Source organism: Adiantum capillus-veneris, chromosome 17 (genome assembly GCF_014529385.1).
Source record: "Adiantum capillus-veneris isolate H3 chromosome 17, ASM1452938v2, whole genome shotgun sequence".
Classification (NCBI taxonomy): Eukaryota; Viridiplantae; Streptophyta; class Polypodiopsida; order Polypodiales; family Pteridaceae; genus Adiantum; species Adiantum capillus-veneris.
This window is the reverse complement of record NC_140947.1, coordinates 59,785,851-59,811,317: the sequence shown is the minus strand read 5'-3', so window position 1 is coordinate 59,811,317 and position 25,467 is coordinate 59,785,851. Positions and strand designations below refer to the sequence as shown.

At 40.3% G+C, this 25,467-nt stretch overlaps 1 pseudogene; it reads right to left on the bottom strand.

The window, feature by feature from the left end:
- Positions 1 to 24,404: 24,404 nt before the first annotated feature.
- Positions 24,405 to 24,965, bottom strand: LOC147437337 (uncharacterized; annotated as a pseudogene).
- Between the last annotated feature and the right edge of the window lie 502 nt (positions 24,966 to 25,467).

The window sequence follows — 25,467 nt, the reverse complement described above, 5'->3', positions numbered from 1 at the left end:
CTTTAATTCTTTTATATCTTGCATGTTAGCACTTGCAATTAGCATGTCATTAACAAATAACATTAGAATGATGTATTTTTCATCCTCCAAATTCTTTGCTTATACACAGTGATCTGAGTTGCATCGTTTCAATCCATGATCTAGCATCCATCGATTGAATTTTAGGTACCATTGTCTTGATGTTTTCTTTAAACTATACAAGCTCTTTCTCAACCTGCATACCCTTTTCTTCATACCCCTTTGGTTGAAGCATGTAAATTTTATCCCCCAAGTGGCCATGAGGAAATGTTGTGTTTATATCCATTTGCTCAAGATTCAAGTCTAATGGAATTTATTTTGACAACATAAGAAAATATTTCATTAAAATCAACACCTTTCTTTTATGAAAACCTCTTTACCACAAGCCTAGATTTATATCTCTTTTATTCTCCTTCTTCCTTCTTCAACTTGTCCATCCATTTATTTTGTAGTGCTTGTTTACCTTTAGGCAAATCAACCAATTTTCAGGTTTGATTTCTATGCAATGAGTCTATCTCTGCTTGCATGCTCTTCACTCCTCTTTGGATTCGTGATGCATGGCTTCTTCATATGACTCTAGCTCTCTAGAATCTGAGACCAAGAGATGGTCAAAAGAAGGAAAGAATTTCTTTGGAGGTCTACTAACTCTCATAGATCTTCAGGGTATAGATTAAAATTCCTCATCTTGTTGGCATTGTTGCAAGTTGTCACCACTTGCAATCTTTGAGTATTCATTGTCCTCAAGCTCCATGTACACATCACATGTACTCCTTGTTTGTTTTCTTTCCAAGTAGTCTTTGTAAGTATTGAAGCGGTCCAGGGCGGGCAACAAGAAGAGCAACCTCTAGACACCCTTCAAGGCTCCCGTGCTGCACAATGGGGCTGGGGCACAACACAACACAAACCAAAACAACAAACCCCCAGCCAAATCCCAACTACACAAGGGGCACCACCTAGTTTAAGAGCGAACTAGGACGCAAAAGAGGAGAATCGTTAGAGCAACCCACAAACAAGCAAGGAATTTACACTAACCCTAACACCAATGGAACACTCTCACACACTAAAACACGAGAGAGAGAGAGAGAGAGAGAGAGAGAGAGAGAGAGAGAGAGATGCTCGGGCTGCTTTGAAGTGTATCGTTAATGATCAAGCAAACATAAATATATATATGTAAGAAAGAGAGAGAAGGGGGAAGGGGTGCTTGTTGCACTAATGCCTTCTTACAAATCTGTCATGACCAATCAAAGTGAGATTAGTATTTGTTCAACATATCCTGAGTACATTACACCACAACACATCACAAGAAAAAAAGCCACCCCAATCACTGTCTTAAGGCCAGGGGAGTCCTCTCCACCCTGTCGCCCTCTTACAGCATGTGGGATTTATGGCTAAATTGATAACAATACCCGCAGACAAGATATCAAGAACTTAAATAAAACACCAAGACACTTACACATCATTATTGTCCATGACTTCACGTTGGAAGGGAGACAAGGTATCCATGCTTAGTCCAAATTCACCCTCCTTGATTCAGCAAATGTTGGGCTTACACTAGTAGGAGAAATGATAGATTTCCTACCCTCAATTTAATGATCCCCCTCTCTTACAATGGCATAGAGTTCCCTTGCTAATCACTCCTAATCCAACACATACATATGCCTAATGCCAATGAGATTCCACTCAAGAGCTCCTTCTCAAGAGGTTGAGCTTGGCTTCTCAAGCTATAGCATAGTGCTCTTTCTTCTCCCCCCTTTTTGTGCTAGCTATACCCTCCTTTTATAGCAATTTTGAAGGCTAGGGTTACTCCTCTAACCATGGTTGGGTTAGATTTTCAGCAATTTATCTAATTTCTTTTGCTTGGAATTATCAAGAAGTTGGTGGGGAAAGAGAGAGGAGAGAAATGGAGGTGATAGGACTTTTCATAGTGGGTTAGCGTTAGTAGAGTTAGTATTAATTTACAAATGGAATTGGATATTTACAATGGGAGTATCCATGTAGGATACAAATAAGGAAGAAAAACTCTTAAGAGGTAAGAAAATGTGGATTTCTTACAAGGTTGATGCTCCAAGTGTCTTGAGTAGGGCCAATTTTGACGCTTGTTGACGGTCCACTAGCTTTGACGGTACATTTTTTCTCCACTCTTGACCTTCCTTGAGAGACAAGGTAATTGAAGCTGAGTAATCAACCACCATGATGCTGTCTTTTAAGAGAAGAGGCTGAATTTTGTGGTTTTTTTGATAGATATGGGTAATTTGGAGGAGGAAAAATGAGACTAGGTGGTCAATTTTGGAATGGAATTGTGTGTGGGAGGTATGAGTTCACCATGGTTTCTCTTATTCTTCAAGGTTGAGGAGAAGGTGAGTAGGGTGCAGAGAGGAGTGGTGAGAGAGGTGGGGATGATGAGTGGAGAAGTGTGTGTGAAAGAGGAAAATGATAAAGTGGAAGAGAGAGTGTGGCTGCATAGCATGGGAAAACTGGGGTCCACTAATAAAATCATAGCTCACAGCTCGTAGATCAAAAAAATATAAAAAAATTTGAGGCAAAAGTTCAGCCCACGAGCTACAACTTTTGTTTGTATTACCTTTTCAAATTCGGAGAGCAAGTGAACTTTAAAAATTCAGCAAAACCGACCGTTTTTTTCCACTGCACAAGGTCCTTGTGGGGTCCTTCTTTGGATGATTCTTTTGAATACCTTCAAGAGTGAGCCCTCCATAGTGCATGTATGCATGCCACCTACCCTTGACCTTATTTGGTAGGTCTATAATTGAAGATATTGTTGAGATCATGATATAAGTGAATAGTATAACTAAGAAAATCAAATATTGAGGGGTCTAAAAAATATGTACATGTCAAATATAAATAATATAAGTGGAAAAAATATAAAGGGGTCAAAAGAAATCTCTCTCATTATGAGGCTTCCATAAAAAGATAAATATTTTTGGTGTTCTAATTTTTTAGAAAAAAAACAAAATAGATGTAGGAATGGAAAAATCACAATAGTGAAAAAATATACACATAAATAAAACTAGTTTTTTTGGATTTTTGTTGGGGTGGAGTTACACCAAATATAAGAGAAGTTTACATGAAAATATTTCTATATGGAATAAAAAGTATGAAAAATGGTAAGAAAAATTGTGGTAATGGTGAGGCAATGTACAGAGCATAAATAACACATACCTAGGTAGAAATATTTAAATAAATACGAAAATAATTATGAAAAAATCTTTTATTTAGGCTCTATATACAAAGAAATATTTACATACGCATGGGCCATAATATACTTATATTTTTTATAATTTTTTATTTTTTTGGCTCAACTAGCCCAATGACTAGCTAATTGAGGGTTTTTTATTTCAGTAAGGAGATATGGGAAAAGTCCCCTAACTCACACGCACCTATATACAGTGAAAGGGTGAGGGTAACCACAGTGTTTGAGTGATTTGATAGGGTGAGATAACTCACTATGGCAATTACAGAGAGCCGAAAAAACGGCTATCATTAGCCCTTCCCCAGGATGATGGTATATTCATGTACCATCATAAAGAATCTTTTCCAAAGAGAGTCCTTCAGAGTCCTTGACAAGATCTTCATTGTTTGGCCCCTTGGAATTTTGGTTTGTGTTACACTCATGCTTCATGGAACAATACTTACATGGGATAGTTGCCTTTTGCTCTGGTAGATCCTTTGGTAGAAGGCGACTCAAGTAAGGCTTCAAGCGATAGCCGTTTACCTTCCTGGAGTGCTCTTTCCCATTCAAGTCCATAAGTTGATAGTAACTTGAATTGAAAGCCTTCTTGACTATGTATGGCCCCTGCCATCTTGTTTCAAATTTGGCATCAAAACGATTATCGAGTCGATTGTCATACCTTAGCACAAGATCTCCTTCATTGATGCCTTTGTCCTTCAGTTTCTTGTCAAGCTTCTCCTTTGTCTGTGTGGCTTTCCTCTTATAGCACTCGTATGCTGCTTCTCTTTTCCACTCAAGCTCAGCTAAGGTAAGAAGTCGATCCATCCATGCTTCTTGATCATCTTGTGCTGATTTGCCATGAAGTCGCATTGTTGGAATGTTTAGCTCAATTGGCTGTAAAGCCTCTTCACCATAGACCAAGTGAAATGGTGTGAACTCCGTGGCTTCCCTATATGTGGTTCGATACGCCCACAAGGCACCATCCAAGAAGTCATCCCACAACTTTGTCTTGTTTTTCATCATCTTTCTAATGATGCCTGCAATGACACCATTAGCTTTTTCTACCAAACCATTTGATTGGGGATAGTAGGGTGTACTGTGACGATGTAGAATGTGAAGTTCTTCACGGACTTCTGTGAGCAATCCCTTTCTAAACCCTGGACCATTATCAGAAACAATCTCCAAAGGTGTGCCAAATCTACAACAAATGTGAGTGTAGACGAATTTGCTCACTGTCCTCTCGTTTACCTTTGCCACACTTTGTGCTTCCACCCACCTAGTCATATAGTCTACAGCCACTAGAATGTAGAGTTTATCATTTTTTGTCCTAGGCAGAGGACCAATAGCATCAATGCCCCACTTTTCAAAGGGTCCATTTGCAAGCACGATTTGCCTTGGACCATAAATCAAACTTCTATTCCCATTTACCTGACAATTGTGACAACTTTTACACCAATGTTGGACATCCACATGCAGACTTGGCCAAACATACCCCGCAAGCAAAATCTTCTTCACAGTTAATTCTTGGGAAAAATGACCACCACATGCCTCTTCATGCAAACCTTTTAGAATGGCTGGAATTTCCGCGATAGTTGGTACTCTTCTGCACACTTTATCCTTCCCTCTTTGATACAGGGAGCCTTCTAGGAAGAGATACATGCTTGCCTTCTTCATGAGTCTCCTCTTCTGAGCTTTTGTGAAGTCTGGTGGAAACTCACCCTCCAAAATGTAGCCAATGATGGGAGCCAATGACTCCAATCCCTGGTACCTCGGTTGCTTGACAGCTGCTGCCACCATGATGACCTGCACTTCTCTCTCAACACATGTAACTGCTTGTTGTGCAAGTAAATCGGCATCTTCATTTTGTTTCCTCGGAATATGATATAGTTGCACTTCTTCAAATTGATTAAACATCCTACAAATGGCATGAACTTTTGTCCTTAAGCTTTCATTCTTGCATGCCCAAATGCCTAAAATCTGTTTAACAATGAGAAGTGCATCTCCCTTTACCATGAGACGTTTTATCCCTTGGCCAATGCACATCTTCAAACCATGAAGTAGTGTGTCGTATTCTGCTTCATTGTTGCTAGTTGAACCTGGTAGATTGACCTTCTCTTTCATGACCACCTCTCCACTTGGGTTGAGCAACACTAGCCCTCCCCCTGCTTTCCCTGTGGCTCGTCGAAAAGCTCCATCAAAGAACAAGGTAAAAGCATTGGGGATACTTTTTGGTGGTGGCAATGGTAGGGTCTTTACTTCAGGCACCTTAATCTCCTTTTCATGCACCCTATAAGTGAGAATCCCTGCCAATTGTGCACGCACACTATATTCTACCTTGAAAGAGTATTGAAACTCTTGCAACTCCATAATCCACTTTGAGATCCTAGTACTAAGATTCATTTGAGATGACACCCAAGGGAACAAATTCTCTGCGGTGAGGATTACAAAAGGTTTTGGGAGCAAGTAGGATCTAAACTTCCTTATCGCAAACATGAGAGAAAGCATCATGAGTTCTGCCTCCGTGTAGCCTCTCTCTAAAGCATTCATGACCCTACTAGCAAAGTAGATGGGCCGCATCCTGGTACTATAGGGATCTTGTTGTAGAAAAACTGCACCAATTGTTTCTTTCCCAGAACTAGAGCTAACAAAGAATGTGTACTCCCAACAAGGAGGCATGAGTGTTGGTAGCTCTGACAAAATGGCTTTAATGTTACAAAAGTACTCTTCAAGCTCATCAGACCATGCAAATTCTACTTGTTGTGTTAACTTTTGCAAAGGGTGAAGTAACTCCGAGGCTAAGTGAATGAAGCGTGACATATACTTCACCTTTTGAATGAATGAGATGACCTCCTTAAGACTCTTGGGTGATGGTAGCTCAATAAGAGCCTTTGCCTTTGAAGGATCCACTTCAATGCCTTTGTAAGAAACTTTATGACCAAGCAAGATTACTTCATCCTCACCTATATGGCACTTGTCGGGGTTGAGTTGACCTCCCATGTCGTAGAGCTTCTTTAAACCTTCTTCTACCCTTTGTAGATGCAATGATTTTGAGCTATAAATAAAGAAATCATCAATGAACACCCTAATTGACTTTCCAAAGAATGCTTGAAACACCATATTCATGAAACGTTGGAATGTTGCAGGAGCATTTGTCAGACCAAATGGCATGACTCTAAAAGCATAACAACCCCAAGGAGTGATAAAGGTTGTTTTCAATTGATCCTCCAATGCAATCCCTATTTGAAAGTAACCTGAGTAACCATCGCACACAGTGTACTTCTCATGACCAACTACCTCATTTAGTATCTCATCCTGGAATGGGAGGAAAAAGTGATCTCTTTTTGTTGCCTCATTGAGGGGACGGTAATCCACACACACCCTCCACTTGCCATTTTTCTTAGGAGTGACAACAACAGGAGAGACCCACTCTGAATTCTCCACTGGATAAATGAAACCTGCTGCTAGAAGCTTTCTTACCTCCTTGAGTAGAGCCTGTTCCTTTATAACTCCTAGCCTTCGTAGCTTCTGAGCTTTAGGTGTGGCCTCAGGCTTTAACTCAATCTTGTGCTGAACAACATCTACCCCACGCACGTCGGTGTAGTCTTTAGCAAAAAGCCTAGGAAACTTCCTTAGCACACATTTGAACTCCTCTCTTTCATCCTTTGTAAGTGTTGTTGATAGCATACCTTCCAGCATCCCTTCATCTTGAACACCTTCGTTCTCTTGAGGACCTACCTCCTCCAAGCCTTGACAAGAGGTCTCTTGGTTGCTTGGCTTAAACCTTACCCCCATGACTTCGATGGAAGACTCCTCTTCAGTAATGCTGCCGCTACTTTCTTCTTCTGAAGTGCTATCGGTCCAACCTTCTTCCGTCTCACTTTGAGATGATTCTTCATGGAGCTCCTCTTGGCGTTGCTCCTTCATGTCAAAGACAACCTTCTTATGATTGTCGTTCCTGCAAATTAATTTCCCACTCTCCCAATCCTGCAAAGCTCGCATTTTCATTAGCCATGGTCTTCCTAGGATAAATGGATAACCACTTCCCTTGGTCGACATAACATAAAAATCCACCGCTTTCTTAATGCCAAAGGCCTCTACAAAGACATTTTTACAAATGCCTACAGACCTAGCCTTGCTATTGTTTGCCATCTTGACTTTGATTTCAGGTGTCTCATGGATGTGCATGCCTAGTCTTTGCATGAGTCCCTCTGTCATGATGCAAATTTGTGCACCCCCATCCACTAGACCTTTCCTAACCAATCTTCCTTTGATGTAACAGTCTAGCACCGGTGTAATGTCCTCATTCATTTCAGCTTGTGCAATTTTTACAACAGGCACACTCTCTTTTACCTTTCTCCTAGTGCTAACTGCCCTTGTTAAATCCCTCCTAACTTGTGGACATAATGCAAGAAATTGAGGCCATGAAATATCAGGACCCTTACCTCTCATGTCTTCCAACAAGTTGTACGGAGCCATACCATGTCCAAGAGGGAAGTTTGGAGGTTGATACGACGTCGAGTCCTCTTGGTTTCCTTGGTTTCCTTTGCCTTCTTGCCTTGTCCATGGTCACTCTGTGATGTGACTCCTTCTTTCTCTTTACCTTTTCCTCGGCCACGCTTAATGCCATTGGCTTCCATGTCAACCTCATTTGAATTTGTCACCTCTACCACATGCACATTTGGATCTGGCAAAGGTGGAACTCCTTCTACCCCTTGTGGAGGTGGTCTTGGTCCATTTGGCCTTTGTAGAAGCCTTGGTTGTTGACCAGCTCCTTCTCCTACATTCATCACTGGGTAATTCAAGTTAGGTCTCCCTGGCTCTCCACGGGGCCAAGGACAATTATACATCCCATGTCCAGACTCTCCGCAATTCCAACATTGCAAGACTCTCCTAGTTCGTGGCTCTCTCTCTTCTGACTTCTTTGCTTGTCCCTTTGGACCTACAGCTTGTGCAAGGTGAATTGACAGGCTGCTTAAAGATTCATTTAACTTCTCAATCACTTCAGCCGTTACCTCAGGAAGCTCCCTAGATGTTGATGCTTGTGACTTACCTTTGGGTCTAAGACCTTCTATTGGAACCTCTCCCCTTAAGCACTTGAGTTTCCTATACTTCTCAGCAGCCCTAGTTTCAGCTGCATCAAAAGTAGCAGGTGCACCCGCCTCAACTTTTACCTTAAGGTCAGGAAAGAGTCCGGCTATGAACCTCTCCTTCTTTAAAAATTCTGCACCATCACCAGGGTTAGCAACATTTCGTATCCATAGAGCCCAAAGACGTAGAAACTCTTGCTTGTACAAGTAGTAGTCATCTAAGTCTTTTTGCTTATGAGAAACAATGTCTTGCCATAGTTTTTGAGTGTTTTGGGGATCAAAGAAGTATCTCTTAAAACGATTCAAAACTTCTGTGTAATTCCCCTTAACTTCCTCAGGCAAAGAGTCAAACCAAGTACTAGCATCTTTCCTAAGGACCACCTCAAACATTTCTACACGTTCTTGATCGGTTACTATCCTCTTGATACGGCAAGACATCTTGAAATTTGCTAAAAATAATTCTGCATCCTCTCCAGGCTCTCCAAAGAAAAGAGGATATCCAGACATTTGGCGTTGGCTCTCCATTATTATGAAAGATTACAACACGAGTTACAATAAGGGATACAATAGAGATTTAGAACCACTCGCCTGCAAATGAAGAAGTAAGAAAATACCACTCTAGGTTTTCTTCTTCAGCTATCCAAGCTTCAATGAGGTCTCGATTTGTTTGATCAAAACAAAAAGGTAGACTATTGATGAGCCCTAAGAAGGGTTGAAATTCTTCAAAGCTAAGGCGATAAACAGAAATCTCTAGAACTTCATTTTCTGGATCCAAAAGAGCAACCACGTCCCAAGTGATAAATTGCACTTGCTCTACAATTCCCAACGCACAAGCGGTTTGTATAAAAACTAAATCTTCATGCTCGTCGAAGGCCGTGAGAAAGTAGCAATTGACTAGGAGCTCCTTTCCTTCGAGTTCCACACAGTCGGAGTGAGGCAACCTTCTCACAATTTCATAAAGAACATCCTCATCAAGTCCAATCAAGTTTGCAAGATTTAAAGACTCCACTTGTGCTACAAAATTCCTGGACAAAAACTCCTTAGGATTATGGTTAAATCATTCAAAAGCATAAAAAGATTTACAATGTCTCTATGAACAAAGTGTCAATGCTCTCTTTATTAAGACAAGCTCTGAATAGCTCCCTATCTCCTTTGTTGAAAGCGAAAGGAAGACTATTAATAAGACGCAAATGAGGGAAAAATTCACCAAATGTGAGTCTATGAAGCATGAACTCTGGCCGCAAGTTTCCTGAAGAGTCTTCCTCAATGGTGAAATGCACTCGCCAAACGCCAAATTTCACTCTATTTACCAATCTTAGGGCACACACTAGTTGGATGAATGCGCGGTCTTCCTTAGTGCCCAACAACAAGAGGAAAATGGAATCCACGCGTAGGACCTTTCGTCTTAACTTCACCACCCTCTTGTTATGAGGGAGACGCCTTACTACTTGCTCCTGCAACTCAATTGGTAATAGAGCTAGATCTCTAAGGATTGAACTTTCACTGCACACACATTCCCTGTTAGAACAAATGATCTTTTTTTGTTTCTTGTAACAACTTGGACAAAGAAAAAACAAACATACACACTATTCTGCCGGGCTGCACTTCATTTTAAAATAAAATGAACACATGTACATCAAAAGAAGTGTGGTAGTTGATGAGAGGTAGAATGACAGGGTTTGGTGATGCAAGAATTTCTCCTACTCTTTGGGCACCAAACATGAACACCATTCGTTGTTGAAAATGGATCTTTCTACTAATTGCAACGTTTATTCTAATGTGTGGAGTAAAACGAAAGGGAAAAACCTCTATTCCTTGGCCATTATCCATGGCCTATGCATGTCCTAATGCTTAAAATAACACAAAAATATAGACGTCCAAGCTAATATCGTACCTAATGAGAGGCAAAATAAAAGGATTTACTGAAGTGTTTATCTCGGCTAACCTAAGAGGACCTAAAATTCTACGAAGTACCCGTTGAAATTGCAACTTAGTACTAACAATTATGTGTATCTTTTGCCTTGCAATGGGAATGAAAGGATCATACAAACTCTCGTGATTCATGCAAACTACTTGACTATGCTAAAAGTTGATCCTACACAAAAACATACACGAGTTGTTTTCCTCAGTGGGGGCACCAATTTGAAGCGGTCCGCGGCGGGCAACAATAAGAGCAACCTCTAGACACCCTTCAAGGTTCCCGTGTTGCTCAATGGGGCTGGGGCACAACACAACACAAACCAAAACAACAAACCCCCAGCCAAATCCCAACTACACAAGGGGCACCACCTAGTTTAAGAGCGAACTAGGACGCAAAAGAGGAGAATCGTTAGAGCAACCCACAAACAAGCAAGGAATTTACACTAACCCTAACACCAATGGAACACTCTCACACACTAAAACACGAGAAAGAGAGAGAGAGAGAGAGAGAGAGAGAGAGAGAGAGAGAGAGAGAGAGAGAGGGAGAGAGAGAGAGAGAGAGAGAGAGAGAGAGAGAGAGAGAGAGAGAGAGAGAGAGAGAGAGAGAGAGAGAGAGAGAGATGCTCGGGCTGCTTTGAAGTGTATCGTTAATGATTAAGCAAACATAAATATATATATGTAAGAAAGAGAGAGAAGGGGGAAGGGGGTGCTTGTTGCACTAATGCCTTCTTACAAATCTGTCATGACCAATCAAAGTGAGATTAGTATTTGTTCAACATAGCCTGAGTACATTACACCACAACACATCACAAGAAAAAAAGCCACCCCAATCACTGTCTTAAGGCCAGGGGAGTCCTCTCCACCCTGTCGCCCTCTTACAGCATGTGGGATTTATGGCTAAATTGATAACAATACCCGCAGACAAGATATCAAGAACTTAAATAAAACACCAAGACACTTACACATCATTATTGTCCATGACTTCACGTTGGAAGGGAGACAAGGTATCCATGCTTAGTCCAAATTCACCCTCCTTGATTCAGCAAATGTTGGGCTTACACTAGTAGGAGAAATGATAGATTTCCTACCCTCAATTTAATGATCCCTCTCTCTTACAATGGCATAGAGTTCCCTTGCTAATCACTCCTAATCCAACACATACATATGCCTAATGCCAATGAGATTCCACTCAAGAGCTCCTTCTCAAGAGGTTGAGCTTGGCTTCTCAAGCTATAGCATAGTGCTCTTTCTTCTCCCCCCTTTTTGTGCTAGCTATACCCTCCTTTTATAGCAATTTTGAAGGCTAGGGTTACTCCTCTAACCATGGTTGGGTTAGATTTTTAGCAATTTATCTAATTTCTTTTGCTTGGAATTATCAAGAAGTTGGTGGGGAAAGAGAGAGGAGAGAAATGGAGGTGATAGGACTTTTCATAGTGGGTTAGTGTTAGTAGAGTTAGTATTAATTTACAAATGGAATTGGATATTTACAATGGGAGTATCCATGTAGGATACAAATAAGGAAGAAAAACTCTTAAGAGGTAAGAAAAGGTGGATTTCTTACAAGGTTGATGCTCCAAGTGTCTTGAGTAGGGCCAATTTTGACGCTTGTTGACGGTCCACTAGCTTTGACGGTACATTTTTTCTCCACTCTTGACCTTCCTTGAGAGACAAGGTAATTGAAGCTGAGTAATCAACCACCATGATGCTGTCTTTTAAAAGAAGAGGCTGAATTTTGTGGTTTTTTTGATAGATATGGGTAATTTGGAGGAGGAAAAATGAGACTAGGTGGTCAATTTTGGAATGGAATTGTGTGTGGGAGGTATGAGTTCACCATGGTTTCTCTTATTCTTCAAGGTTGAGGAGAAGGTGAGTAGGGTGCAGAGAGGAGTGGTGAGAGAGGTGGGGATGATGAGTGGAGAAGTGTGTGTGAAAGAGGAAAATGATAAAGTGGAAGAGAGAGTGTGGCTGCATAGCATGGGAAAACTGGGGTCCACTAATAAAATCATAGCTCACAGCTCGTAGCTCAAAAAAATATTAAAAAAATTGAGGCAAAAGTTCAGCCCACGAGCTACAACTTTTGTTTGTATTACCTTTTCAAATTCGGAGAGCAAGTGAACTTTAAAAATTCAGCAAAACCGATCGTTTTTTTCCACTGCACAAGGTCCTTGTGGGGTCCTTCTTTGGATGATTCTTTTGAATACCTTCAAGAGTGAGCCCTCCATAGTGCATGTATGCATGCCACCTACCCTTGACCTTATTTGGTAGGTCTATAATTGAAGATATTGTTGAGATCATGATATAAGTGAATAGTATAACTAAGAAAATCAAATATTGAGGGGTCTAAAAAATATGTACATGTCAAATATAAATAATATAAGTGGAAAAAATATAAAGGGGTCAAAAGAAATCTCTATCATTATGAGGCTACCATAAAAAGATAAATATTTTTGGTGTTCTAATTTTTTAGAAAAAAAACAAAATAGATGTAGGAAGGGAAAAATCACAATAGTGAAAAAATATACACATAAATAAAACTAGTTTTTTTGGATTTTTGTTGGGGTGGAGTTACACCAAATATAAGAGAAGCTTACATGAAAATATTTCTATATGGAATAAAGAGTATGAAAAATGGTAAGAAAAATTGTGGTAATGGTGAGGCAATGTACAGAGCATAAATAACACACACCTAGGTAGAAATATTTAAATAAATACCAAAATAATTATGAAAAAATCTTTTATTTAGGCCCTATATACAAAGAAATATTTACATACGCATGGGCCATAATATACTTATATTTTTTATTTTTTATTTATTTTTGGCTCAACTAGCCCAATGACTAGCTAATTGAGGGTTTTTTATTTCAGTAAGGAGATATGGGAAAAGTCCCCTAACTCACACGCACCTATATACAGTGAAAGGGTGAGGGTAACCACAGTGTTTGAGTGATTTGATAGGGTGAGATAACTCACTATGGCAATTACAGAGAGCCGAAAAAACGGCTATCAGTATTATGTTTATTGAAGATAACATCTCTACTCCTAAAGATTTTACCATCTTCAAGATCCCATAGATGATACCATCTTTATAGCCAATGGAAAAAACATCTCTTGGACTTTGCATCTAGTTTAGACCTTAGACTTTTGTCTATGTGCATGAAGGCTTTACATCCAAATACTTTGAGAAATGCATAGTTCACCTTTTTACCTGTCCATGTCTCTTCGAGAATTCCTCCATTCAATGCTATTGAGGGGATCGTTTTATCAAGTAGACACATGTGCTTAGTGCTTATGCCCAAAGCTCAAGCGGCAAACATACATATAGCATCATGCTTCTTGCTTGCTCCATGATTTTCCTATTGATCCTCTTTGAAAATCCACTTTGTTGAGGTGTCCTTGGTGTTGCCTTTTGCCTTCGGATGTCATTGCCTAGCACAAAAGCTTTCAAAAGCTTAGCTGCAATACTCTCCTCCATTGTTGGATCTAAGGCATTTCAACTTAGTACCTACTTTATTTTTTACTCCATGATTGTCTTGTTGATCCTTTTTAGAACTCCATTTTGTTGCGGTGTCCTTTTGTTGTCTTTTGCCTTTGAATGCCATTACTAACACAAAACCTTTCAAAATTGGTTGCAATACTCTCCATTGTCGGATCTAAGGCATTTCATCTTAGTGCCTATTTTATTTTCCACAAAGGCTTTCCAACTTTTATATATAGAAAATTGATCAGATTTATTTTTCATCGGCGGATAAACTCGTGTCTTCCTAGTTTCATCATCTATAAATTTCACAGGATACAATGAGCCTCCAAGGGATGGTGTCCTAGCAGGACATCATATATCAAAATGAACCAATTCAAGCCTTTTGCTTTTCCTTTCATTTCTTACCTTAAGAAATTTTACCCTTCTTTGTTTACCAAAAACAAAGTCCTCACATAACTCCAACTTACTTCCTTCAAACCTGGTAGAAATTTTTTTGATTGAAGAATTTTAATTTCTTTGGCACTTATGTGTCCAATCTGATAGTGTCATACCGCACCATCATACACATATCCAAAATTACCTTTGGCATAATCTTGGAAATATTTCTTGTGGGGTGTTGCATGGAATGAAGCTGCAGAGTCTACTACCCAAGGGTTTTTCACACTGTCCAATGAAAGAATTAGAGCATCTTGCTTTACTTTACTCGCCACATTGGCCTCCAATATTGACTTGCTTTCTTGAAACTTTGACGCCTTCTTCTTCTTTGACCAACAATCCTTTTTGGTGTGGCCCCCCTTCTTATCGTAGATACAACACTCTAGAATTGACTTTATTCGTGATTTTCTATGCCTCGAGTGATCACGAATCTATCGGTTCTTGAATCCCTCCTTTGTCTTCCTCTCATTTCTACTGACAATGCAACACTTGATGTTTCTCTTGTGCTCTTCCTTCGCATTTCCTTGCTTAAGAGAACATCCACAACATCATGCAACTTGAGAGTATTTATACCAGAGAATAAATTATTTACGGCCATCACAAGATCGACCCAACTATTCGGCAAAGAAGTTAGTATTAGGAGAGCTTGGACTTCATCACCGAAGTTGACTTTTATTGATATAAGCTAACTTATGTTTGTGTTGAAATCATTCAAATGTTTTGCAACTGAACCATTCTTTGTCATTTTTAAGTGGAATAATTGATTCATGAGGAATACCTTTGTTGATGCGGATGGTTTCTCGTAGAGGCTGTCAAACGACTTTAACAAGTCCTTCGTGGTCTTTCAATGTTGAATGCCACTGTTGATACCAATCAAATCCAAATTGTTCCATACGCCTTTTAATCAAGGACGTTCCAGGCTTCATCTGCCATCATTGTGAGCTTCTTTGCAAGGCCTTCCGATGGCAAACAAAGATCCTTTTGCTATAGATAATCTTTGATTTGCATCTTCCAATGTTGGTAGTTCTTGCCATTGAATTTATCAATTTTAAACTTACCTTCTTCTGCCATCACTCCCACTCAATTCAAGGAATACTTTCCTTTATATGTAATAGCTAGTAGTAGACCTTGCTCTGATACTAGTTGTTAGGATTAATGAGTCACTAAGTAGCGATAAGAGTTGTGTACTTAATGGAGAGAGATACATTATACACAAGAGAGATAATAGAGAGAGAGAGAGGGGGGGGGGGGGGGGGGGGGAGAGAGAGAGAGCACAAGATATACATGGTTCACCCAAGTTTGGACTACGTCAATGAGAAAGCAGTCACTCAATGGCTTTACACTTCAAATTTGAAGTAGGTTACAAAGGGCTTAAAACCCCTTTATGGTTGCTTTGCTTAATTTTCTCTCTACCTTGCACTTGTTTCTTTTGCTTCTAACTTTCATGTAAATAAGAGGCCTCTTTTTATAGGTGAAAAGGAGCCTCTATGGGTTTCTCTCTCACCTGAGAGGTAGACACCCATGTGTAGACGAGTCCACTCAAAAATCGACCACCGGCCATGCATAGTTGGCCACTAGCCATCGGCCATATGTCTACCTCTTGTGACCATTTTTGGATTAATTTTCAACCATTGTTCAATGAATATATTCTGATGCAAGTGTATATTTTGGCGAGTGCTTTTTTATATGAATTTTTGATTTTTTGAAGAGTGATTTTTCTCACACATGATGGCTTCTCCTTGTAATGCGGACCTTACAAATGTGTGTTTCTTAGAATGAGAATTGCAACGGTACATTGGGCTCCATACTTAACAGACACAAACTACACCTTATGAAAATTCATTCAAAATCTCAATACTTGATCCTTGTGAATTGCTAGGTAAAGCGACCTCAAGTCCATTCCAACAATTTGATCTTGAAAATTGAGTCAATTTATCCTAATGCAGCTCTTCTGTGTACATGGAAGAGAAGAAATGCATATGCTCTTTGCACCATTGTCATGTGTTTTTAGTGATTTTGTACTAACCTTGATTAGAACACCACCAAAGCATATGAAGCATGGAGAATATTGGCTTACCAATGAGACTCACAATCACACCAGAATTCAAAATCAATTTGTTGTTGAAAAGCTTTCTGAAGGGGAGGCCTTATGATGCATAAAAGATCTCCAAGATTAAATGGTTGTTGTTGGTGTGTCCATCTCTTTCGAGGATTTGGCATGGCGCTGCATTCACATACTTCATTATAATGCGCTTGCTACAAATTTTAACAATTAGGTTTGTTCAACCCCTCTTACTTTTGAAAAGTTAAGTGCAATGTTGCTTGAGGAACAATTGTGACTAACCAATAGGCAAGGTGGGGGTGATGCTACATTCCTAGCAAATTCAAAGGAAAGGGGTTTTCATCTTTGGTCAATTTAAAGAAGAAGAAATTCAATGGTAGTTGTTTCTATTGTGACAACAAAGGTCATGAGATTAAAGATTATAGAAACAACAAAGTGGATGAGAAGAATGTCACGTTGAAAGTTAATTAGAAAGAAAAAAATCAACCAACAATATTGAATTGAAGCTTAAACTATGGTCTCGATGGAAAAAGTATGCTCATCAATTCAAACTCAAATTGTTGATGGTTGTTAGATTTTAAATTGTGGAGCATCTTGATAGAAAACCAGTAAACAAGATTTTTATAGTACCTGAAAGCCTTTACAAAAACATAATGTCAAGAATAATGCTAAGTGTCTAGCCTAAGTGTATGGGAACTGCCAAGCCTCACTTTGACTTATTCTAGACATAGCGAGAACCACTTACATAAATGTCAATCTGTGGGACATAGCTAACATGACTAGTGCATGGAGGCCACAAGAGGTTTTCAATCTCTTGGGAAATACACACAATCCCTAGCAGATGGCACTTCAAAAACACAATCCACAAGGGAGATACAAGCATTGAAAGAACAAAGGAGAGTACACAACACTCAAAGATAAAGCATATGATTCATTATCCAAAAAAGGTCAAAAAAAACAAAAGGGGTTTTTATACCTTAGCCAAGGTTTTAAAACATCAAATTGGCTCAAATCTGGGGTAAGAAAGGGACTTGAGATCATTTATGGTTAATGCTTAATTACAAGCTCGAAGCTCATAGCCCGACTACCGACTTTACAATTGCATAAAAATAATTGAAAGTACAGAATTCTGACATGATAGGTTTCACATTAAAAAATGAGATGAAATTACAACTTTTGGGCTCAATAGAAAGTAACTTTGTTACCCTTGTGCTAACACTAAGAGTCTACAACCATCACCTTTTTAGCAGCTATAGGTGACAAGAAGCACCTGCGTTGTACTTGCTAGAATCAAGGAAAATATACTCTAAGTTGTAGCAATGATTGATCAGGGTCTTAAATTATAAGAAATCAAGAGCAAATATCTTGGATTCTCAAGGCAAGATAGTGGCTGGTCTTTATGCAAGTCACAATGAGGCTAAAATTGCATTGCTGCATAAAGAGCTGGAGTCGAAGATTATGCATGAGGAAGATGATATGAACACTTTCCTTGCTGGTGTTAAGGATATCAATGAGCAAATTATTTTTGCAAGTGAAGACATTTCAGACAGTTCCCTTGTGCAGACTTTTCTTGACGCCTTGCCAGATTCTTACCAGACTTTTGCTAGTACTTGGAGACTTATGACCCAAGAAATCCTAAAGTTTTCAAGTTTGTGTAAAGCTAATGATCACTTGATCAAACAATGTCCTAAGCTGAAGGCCAAATAGTCTAAGAAGAAAGAGGGTGGTTCCATTACAAATGCTGGTTCCACTACAAATGCAGCTATTGTTGAGTCTTCTGTGAAAGGAGACTGTGATGTTGATGTTGATGCAAAATGGGCTTTTAGTGAAGAGTGTACCTATAATCTTGTTGTCCATGATGCATACATGTCAGTTTCTATAGATTCACATGTGTGGTATTTTGACAGTGGTGCTACAAAGCACATTACCTCACATTGTGATTTGTTCACCTCTCTGGAGTCTGTCCCTCATGGGAATTTAGTTACTTGTGCCAATAATGCCTCTTATATGGTTCAGGGAGCTGGAAAGATTGTGCTTACTACTGCAAATGGCAGTTCTTTCACACTTGTTGATGCACTTTATGTACCTAGGATCAAGAAGAATCTTTTGTCTGTATCTGCAATTTATGACAAGTGTGAGTAGAATTTTGCAAATGCAATTGTGGATTCAAAGGCTATTTTAGATGCAAAACTTTGGCATGCACATTTTGGTCATTTGAATTTTGCCAGTTTGCTGCGTTTGCAGAAATTTGATATGGTGCTTCTTTGCCACCTCTTGAAGCACCTGTCAAACATGTTTGTGAAGGCTGTATTTTGGGTAAGATGCAACGTTCTAAGTTTCCAAAGGATGGTTTAGTTAGGGCCACATGAAGGTTGCAACTTGTGCATAGTGATGTTTGTGGGCCCATGCAAACTCCATCCTTGGGCAATTACCTTTACTTCGTGGCTTTCACTGATGATGACTCCAGGCATGCATGGGTATTTTTGCTTAAAGTGAAGTCCAAAGTGTTTATGCGCTTCAAACAATTCTTGGCTATGGCTGGGGCTATGGCTGGAAATGTCTCGAAATGTACTATAGGCACCCTCCATTCCGATCAAGGGAGGGAGTATATGTCTCAGGAATTTAATGCATTTCTGGATAGTAGTGGGATAAAACACCAATGTACAATGCCTTATAGGCCTCGGCAAAATGGTGTTGTTGAGAGGAAAAACAAGTCACTTATGGAAATGGCATGATGTATGGTCAAAAGTCAAGCTTTGCCGCATTCGTTCTGGCTTGATCATGTGTGCCACTTATGTACTTAACAGGTGTCCTACAAAAGCTTTGCAGTCTTTGACTCCATATGAAGCATGGCATGATAGCAAGCCTTCTATTGAGCACATGCGTGTTTTTTGTTGTTTGGCATATGCTTTGGTGCCACAAACACAACACAAAAAATTGGATGATAAGGCTGTCAAATGTATTTTTGTTGGTTATAGTGCTGAAAGCAAATGTTATAGGTTGTATCATCCACAAACAAAGCGTATTCTGGTTTCATGGGATGTTGTGTTTGTGGAAGATCCCTTGTTGTCATGTACTAGAGACAGTAATGTAAGCTCACATGACATTTATAACACTTTGTTGCCTCTTTTCAGTGGTGGAAGTTCAAATGTAAATTCCAATGAGGCAAATGTACGGCTTATGGGGGTTTTTGAAAATGTTATAGATCAGCCTATTATTGATGTAGATGTACATGATGTACTTGATGAGGAAAGGGTTGAAAATGAGCAGACTAGATGTATGCCTAAATGGCTGGTGCATACTTTGCGTGATAGTAAATTAGAGATACCTTTGTCTAGTCGTACTCGTTCAGGTTCTCGCCATGCATCTTATGCATCAGATTGTTATGCTTTGGCTATGTCTAGCTTACATGATGTTGATGAACCTCTATCTTTTCATGAAGCATAGAATTTAGAAAATTAAAAAGCTGACATGCAATCTGAATATGATGCATTTAAAGAAAATGACACATGGACTTTATGTGATTTACCTCTTGGCAAAAAGGCCATTGGTACGAAGTTGGTTTACAAGTTGAAACACAAGCCGGATGGTGAGATTGATCGCTATAAGTCCTGACTTGTTGCAAAGGGTTATGCACAACAGAAAGGCATAGATTATAAAGATACTTTTGCTCCCACTTGTCGTATGACTACTATACGTTTTCTATGTGCATTGGAAGCTGATTTTGGTTGGGATGTACATCAATCTGACATTGAGACTGCTTTCTTGAATGATGACATATTAACTGAGCCATGACCTCTATTGGTGATTGATAGATCCAAAATTAATCTCATAGAGTTACTGCACATAGAGTGCAAAATGCTTCATAACAGTAATGTGATAAATATGCATGCCGCTTTAAATCAGCCTTTGCTAAACACTAGGGCCCATAACACCTAGTGTGCATGCATTTAGCAAAAACAGATCCGAACCTGCATATCCATGATCATACTTGCCAATACTTATGGCGAATGTGATGCTCCTAGCACACATTAAAAAGGAGTGTAAATAGTTCTGAAAAGAAACTAAATACTTTGTACTGCAATCATTTGCAAGCCTTGCTGAAGGTTTGAACCATAATAGAAGGTGAAACATTAATCACTTCTAGGTACAAACAATGAAGACTTTTCATTAACAAGTCATAACCTTGCTATAGGCATAAACAACCATCTGTTAATGTTGTTTAGCCGCACTTGTAACCTTAACAACTCGTTCTACGTATCCGATAATTTTTTGCCACTGAAATTGTTCCCGATACGACGTGCTAAAAATGGTCTAGTAAATGGATCAACCAGCACCTAGGGACATCATCACGACACATAATTGATATGCCAGGTGCTAGTGTCAGTCCCAGGGACTCATATTCTCCACATGTGGAATATGTCTCATGTAAGGATGTTTGAAAAAAGGACATCCTTCAAGTACGAGATGTACTTGTGTGTGGAGGTAGCTACAAATACTCCACGATGTGAACGAGAGGGACCCTCATTATCCTTACTCCACACTGGCTAAACCAAACTCCTTGAGTTCCTAGACCATGTTGTATCCCATGTGACAACATCTCTCTTTCAAGGTAGTGATGCTATGCCGGAAATCATGGGTTTCTTGGACACAAGAGAGTGAGTTAAAGATCTTACCACCTCATTAATGATGACCACTCTACAAGGGTAAGGATAAATTTCTTAGACGAATACCTCTCTCTAGAGAGATCACAAAAAAATTACCATTTTCCATGATGGTGTTTGTGGAGGACACTTTGCACTTGACATCACAAGTAGAAATATTCTACAAGCCAGGTTTGTGTGGCCTAGTTTGCAAATAGATGTTCACTATTAGTGCAAAACATGTAAAAAGTGTAGAAGACTATGGATAGGAGGCTCATCTACGAGCCACAAAATCCTATTATCTCTTATGGACCATTTGAGAAACGAGGAATTGATGATATTGGGCCTTTGCTGAAGGACCCAATCAGGTAATTGTACATTGTGATGGGTGTGGACTACGTGACCAGGTGGGCTGAAGCAGTAGCTACCACCTAGATTACAGCTAAGGAAGTGACAAAATTTGTATTTGAGAATATTTGTTGCCATTTTGGCACTCCTCTTAAGATAATTTTTTATAGGAGACCAGGTTTTAGAGGAGACCTAGTAGGAGAGCTAATGGAGAAACTAGGCATCTCACGTCGACACTCAACTCCCTACAGTACTATCCACAATGCAATGGGTTAGTGGAAAAGGTAAATGGTATGATCTGCAAAATCATTCCTGAGCACGTAAATGATCACACAAGTGATTAGGACAAGCACCTTATGGTTGCTATTTGGGCCTATTGCACATCATTCAAAACATCATTGGGATTCACAACATATCATTTGGTGTATGGTCAGGAGGTCATTTTACCCATCAAAGTAAATTTGGGTGTTGGCTAGGCAAATCGAATTCCCTAATGCTCATCTTTGTGACCATACTCTTGATTTGGAGAGGCTTCAACTAGACAAGAAAATGCTATTGACTACTATGCAGCACATGCATAGCAACGTCAACTCACCTTCAACAAGGATCTCAAGGCAAAAGGCCTCAAGAAAGGTATGTTGGTCCTAAAATATGACAACCCAGATGGAAGGGGCCACTTATCATTAAAAAGCGCTACAACAATGGCAGTGACTGACTGATGGATGCAGATGGTAGGCTTCACAAAATGTGTGTCAATGGATGGAGACTAAAGGAGTACTTTTTGAGGTTTGATCAAGCACCAATGATGGATATTCTAGAGGAGGGAGACTCCTTTACCTCAATTGAAGAAGAATCAAGTATGGAACTAGATCCATGAATGCCTCTAGCTCAAGGGGAGGGTTAGTGAGGGTTTCTTTTTTTATTTTGTCCACCTCTCTCCTGGGACACACTCAATGGCAATTTTTTGAGTGTGACGCGATGAACGGCCACTCGAAGGTTCAAAGTTAAATCTTTGGCGGGAGCTTGCCATGGGATAGATGGTCAAGTAGTTGCATTATTGTCAACTGAAGGTGGAGCTAAAAGCATCTCTTTTCCCAAGATTTTCTTCCTATGGGGCTCTGTCCTTATTAAAATTAATGTTAAGGCATAATATTTTAATTGAAGGGGTGGCCAATAATGATGCCGCCACTACAGAAGTCAACAAAGAGGGAGGATGGGGGCCTCCTTGCCTCCTCTCGTTTTCTCTCTCCCTCAGCCCACCATTCTCTCTCCCTCATAGCTCTCCTCTGTCTCTCTCTCTCTCTCTCCCCTCTTCTTCTTGCGCGCACACACACACACACACTCTCTCTCTCACACCTCTTACTCTCATGCCCTCCCACAAGCTCTCTCTCAACAAGAGGTCTCTCTGAGTTGAAGTTCTCTCTCTTTTCTTCTCCCACACACACACACACACACAATTATAGGCACTAACACACATCCATACACGCCTCTCTCTCTCTTAACTTCTTGCCCTTGATGGCAAGCTCACTCTCCCTCTCTATCAAGGGCAATCACTCACTCCCTCTCTCGCCCATTCCCACTCCGTCTTGGATCAGTCCATAAGCTGAAAACGATAGTTTTTCATCCATACACACTCGCATACACATATGCACACACTGCCTACACACACACACACACACACACACACACACACACACACACACACACACACACACACACACACACACACACACACACACACACACACACACACACACACATTTCCACTCTCATATTTGCCTCCAAAAACCTTCTGGATCAGTCCATGAGTTGGAAAAAACAAGTTTTTAACGACCATCACTCATATATTTGCATGGACTCACATGTATACACACTCCTCCACAAGGGCCTCGATAAGAATGACGCCAACTATGACGACAACAATGAAAACACTCGGTTGTGGCTGTAGACAACATGGTGAAGCTAATGGCGTACTTAGACAAGCATCACATCATTGAGCAAGCATCAACGGGCATGTTGTTATATCTCGCACGAGCCTTGGGCATTGTCTTCAGCGGCACGACCACTTGTAAATTTCTCATTTTACCTCAATATCTATTACCACTAATTTTAAAACCAAAATTCATTGTATATTCTCTTCCTCTCTTTGGCGGCACATACCCACTAACTAGAGAGCATCTAGCTTGCATCATCATCCCTAAATAATGCCAAAGCATTGGTCTTTTTGGCAACGTTGGTCCATGTGCCAGGGCCCTCTTTGTTTGGCAAATAAAAATTGTGAAAGATTCCTCCTCTCCACCTATGTAAGGAGGGTAAGAGATCACTCTCAGGGGCATCATCATCATCATCACACTATCACTCTCAGAGCGAGACATCACCAAAGAACACATTGCTACAAAGACACGGTGCGTGACATGAGATACAAGTGAGGTAGCACAAAAACACCGTGGGACGCATGACCACTCACTACATGCACTCATGCAAAAATCATGCACGAAGGTAGAAGGCAAGCACTTGAAGGCACCATGAGCACTTTAGGGCAACAAGCATCGACTCCACTCTACTCTTGAGCACTCCTAGCACTTGTCATTGCTCATGATGTCGCCGACGTCCCCATCATCATGATGTTTCTTGCACTAATCTTGTCGCTAATCCACTAACCCTAAAGATTGCCATGCACCATATGCCAGTCCGCATTCTATTGTACACGCCTTGCATCATGAGTTTCTCTCTCTCTCTCTCTCTCTCTCTCTCTCTCTCTCTCTCTCTCTCCCCCCCCCCCCCCCCCCCCCCTTTGGATGTTGGTTTCATCTCATGATCACCATTGTAAGTATCATTAAGAAATAAGGCTAGTCTTCTCATACTTTTGCATCTATTCTCTTTCTCTCCCTAGCTCTCCATTTGGGGATATGTTCACTAGGGTTTTTGCATGCCACTCTATATAGGTTTTGCCAAGTGTCTCATGCCACAATGCCTCCACTAGCCAGCTACGACCTATCAACAATTTTGCTACATAGACCACTCATATGTGCCACCCATATCACCGTTTTGAGTGTGCTCCTCCTACTTGTGAAGCTCATTGACGACCTTTTGGTCTCACAAAAGAATGACTTACCCTCCACGTTTTCTTGTGTGGCGGATATTGTTGTTTTCTTAGCGTTGCTCTATGTTCACAAAACCATGATACCTTGACCTCTTCAACCACATTGTGGTCCAGCTCTACACCCTAGTTGACCAACATCATCTCGCTTGACCTCACTTCTACGTCATAAGTACGTCTTCCAACATGTTTCTCTCTAGTCATAAGTACGTCTTCCACCATGTTCCTCTCCATCACCAAAGTAACCACGCCCTCTTCCACAACCACCACTACAAGCCCCCTCTTCTGAAAACCTACCTTCCCTATCATCTCACAATACTGAGAATTCACCATTTTGCACTGCATTACCACTAGCTTAGCCTCCTCTTCCACCTTTGTACTCACCACCATTTTGATGATTCTAGTCATCATGGTCACTACGATCACCCCCATTTTCCCATCTGGGCTTGTTGTAACCACCTTTTGAACCCCTGTCACGGTTTCCAAACTTACCCCTACCTCCTCCACGATAACCACCTCATCCTCTACCACCACCAACCCGTGACTCCCTCACAATTTGCACGGGAGGAGGCAGCTTGGTGGGATGTTTGGCAAGACCGGCAATCTATTGCTAGGAAGGAGGCTTCTTAACCTCTTTCTGAGCAGAAGCAACTCCAACACGTGTGATGAGGAAAATAGGATCATCATTCTTCTCCTAGTGATGCAAATGGGTTCTCGATCGCCATCGTCTTGATTATGGAAAGAAACACCCACAAACACAAATATGCGACACTCACCAAGAGCACAGGGTTACAAACTCTCTCTCTCTCTCTCTCTCTCTCTATCACCTAAGTGTGATAGATTGGTTATGCCATTTCGCTCTTGAATAACAGGTCTTGAGTTCAACTCTCCTCATCGGATAGATATTTAAGGTCTCTTGGGATAGTTTGCTACGACATTAAAATTCTCTTCCTCTTGGGTCTATGTGGGTGTGTGTGCTAATAAGAAGAGGAAAATTGTATAACCTTTCTATCACCCAAGTGGGGTAGATTGGTTATGCCATTTCCCTCATGAATAACAGATCTTGAGTTCAACTCTCCTCGTTGGATAGATATTTAAGGTCTCTTGGGATAGTTTCCTACGATGTTAAAATTCTCTTCTTCTTCATCTCCTCCTCCTCCTCCTCCTCCTGTGTGTGTGTGTGTGCGCG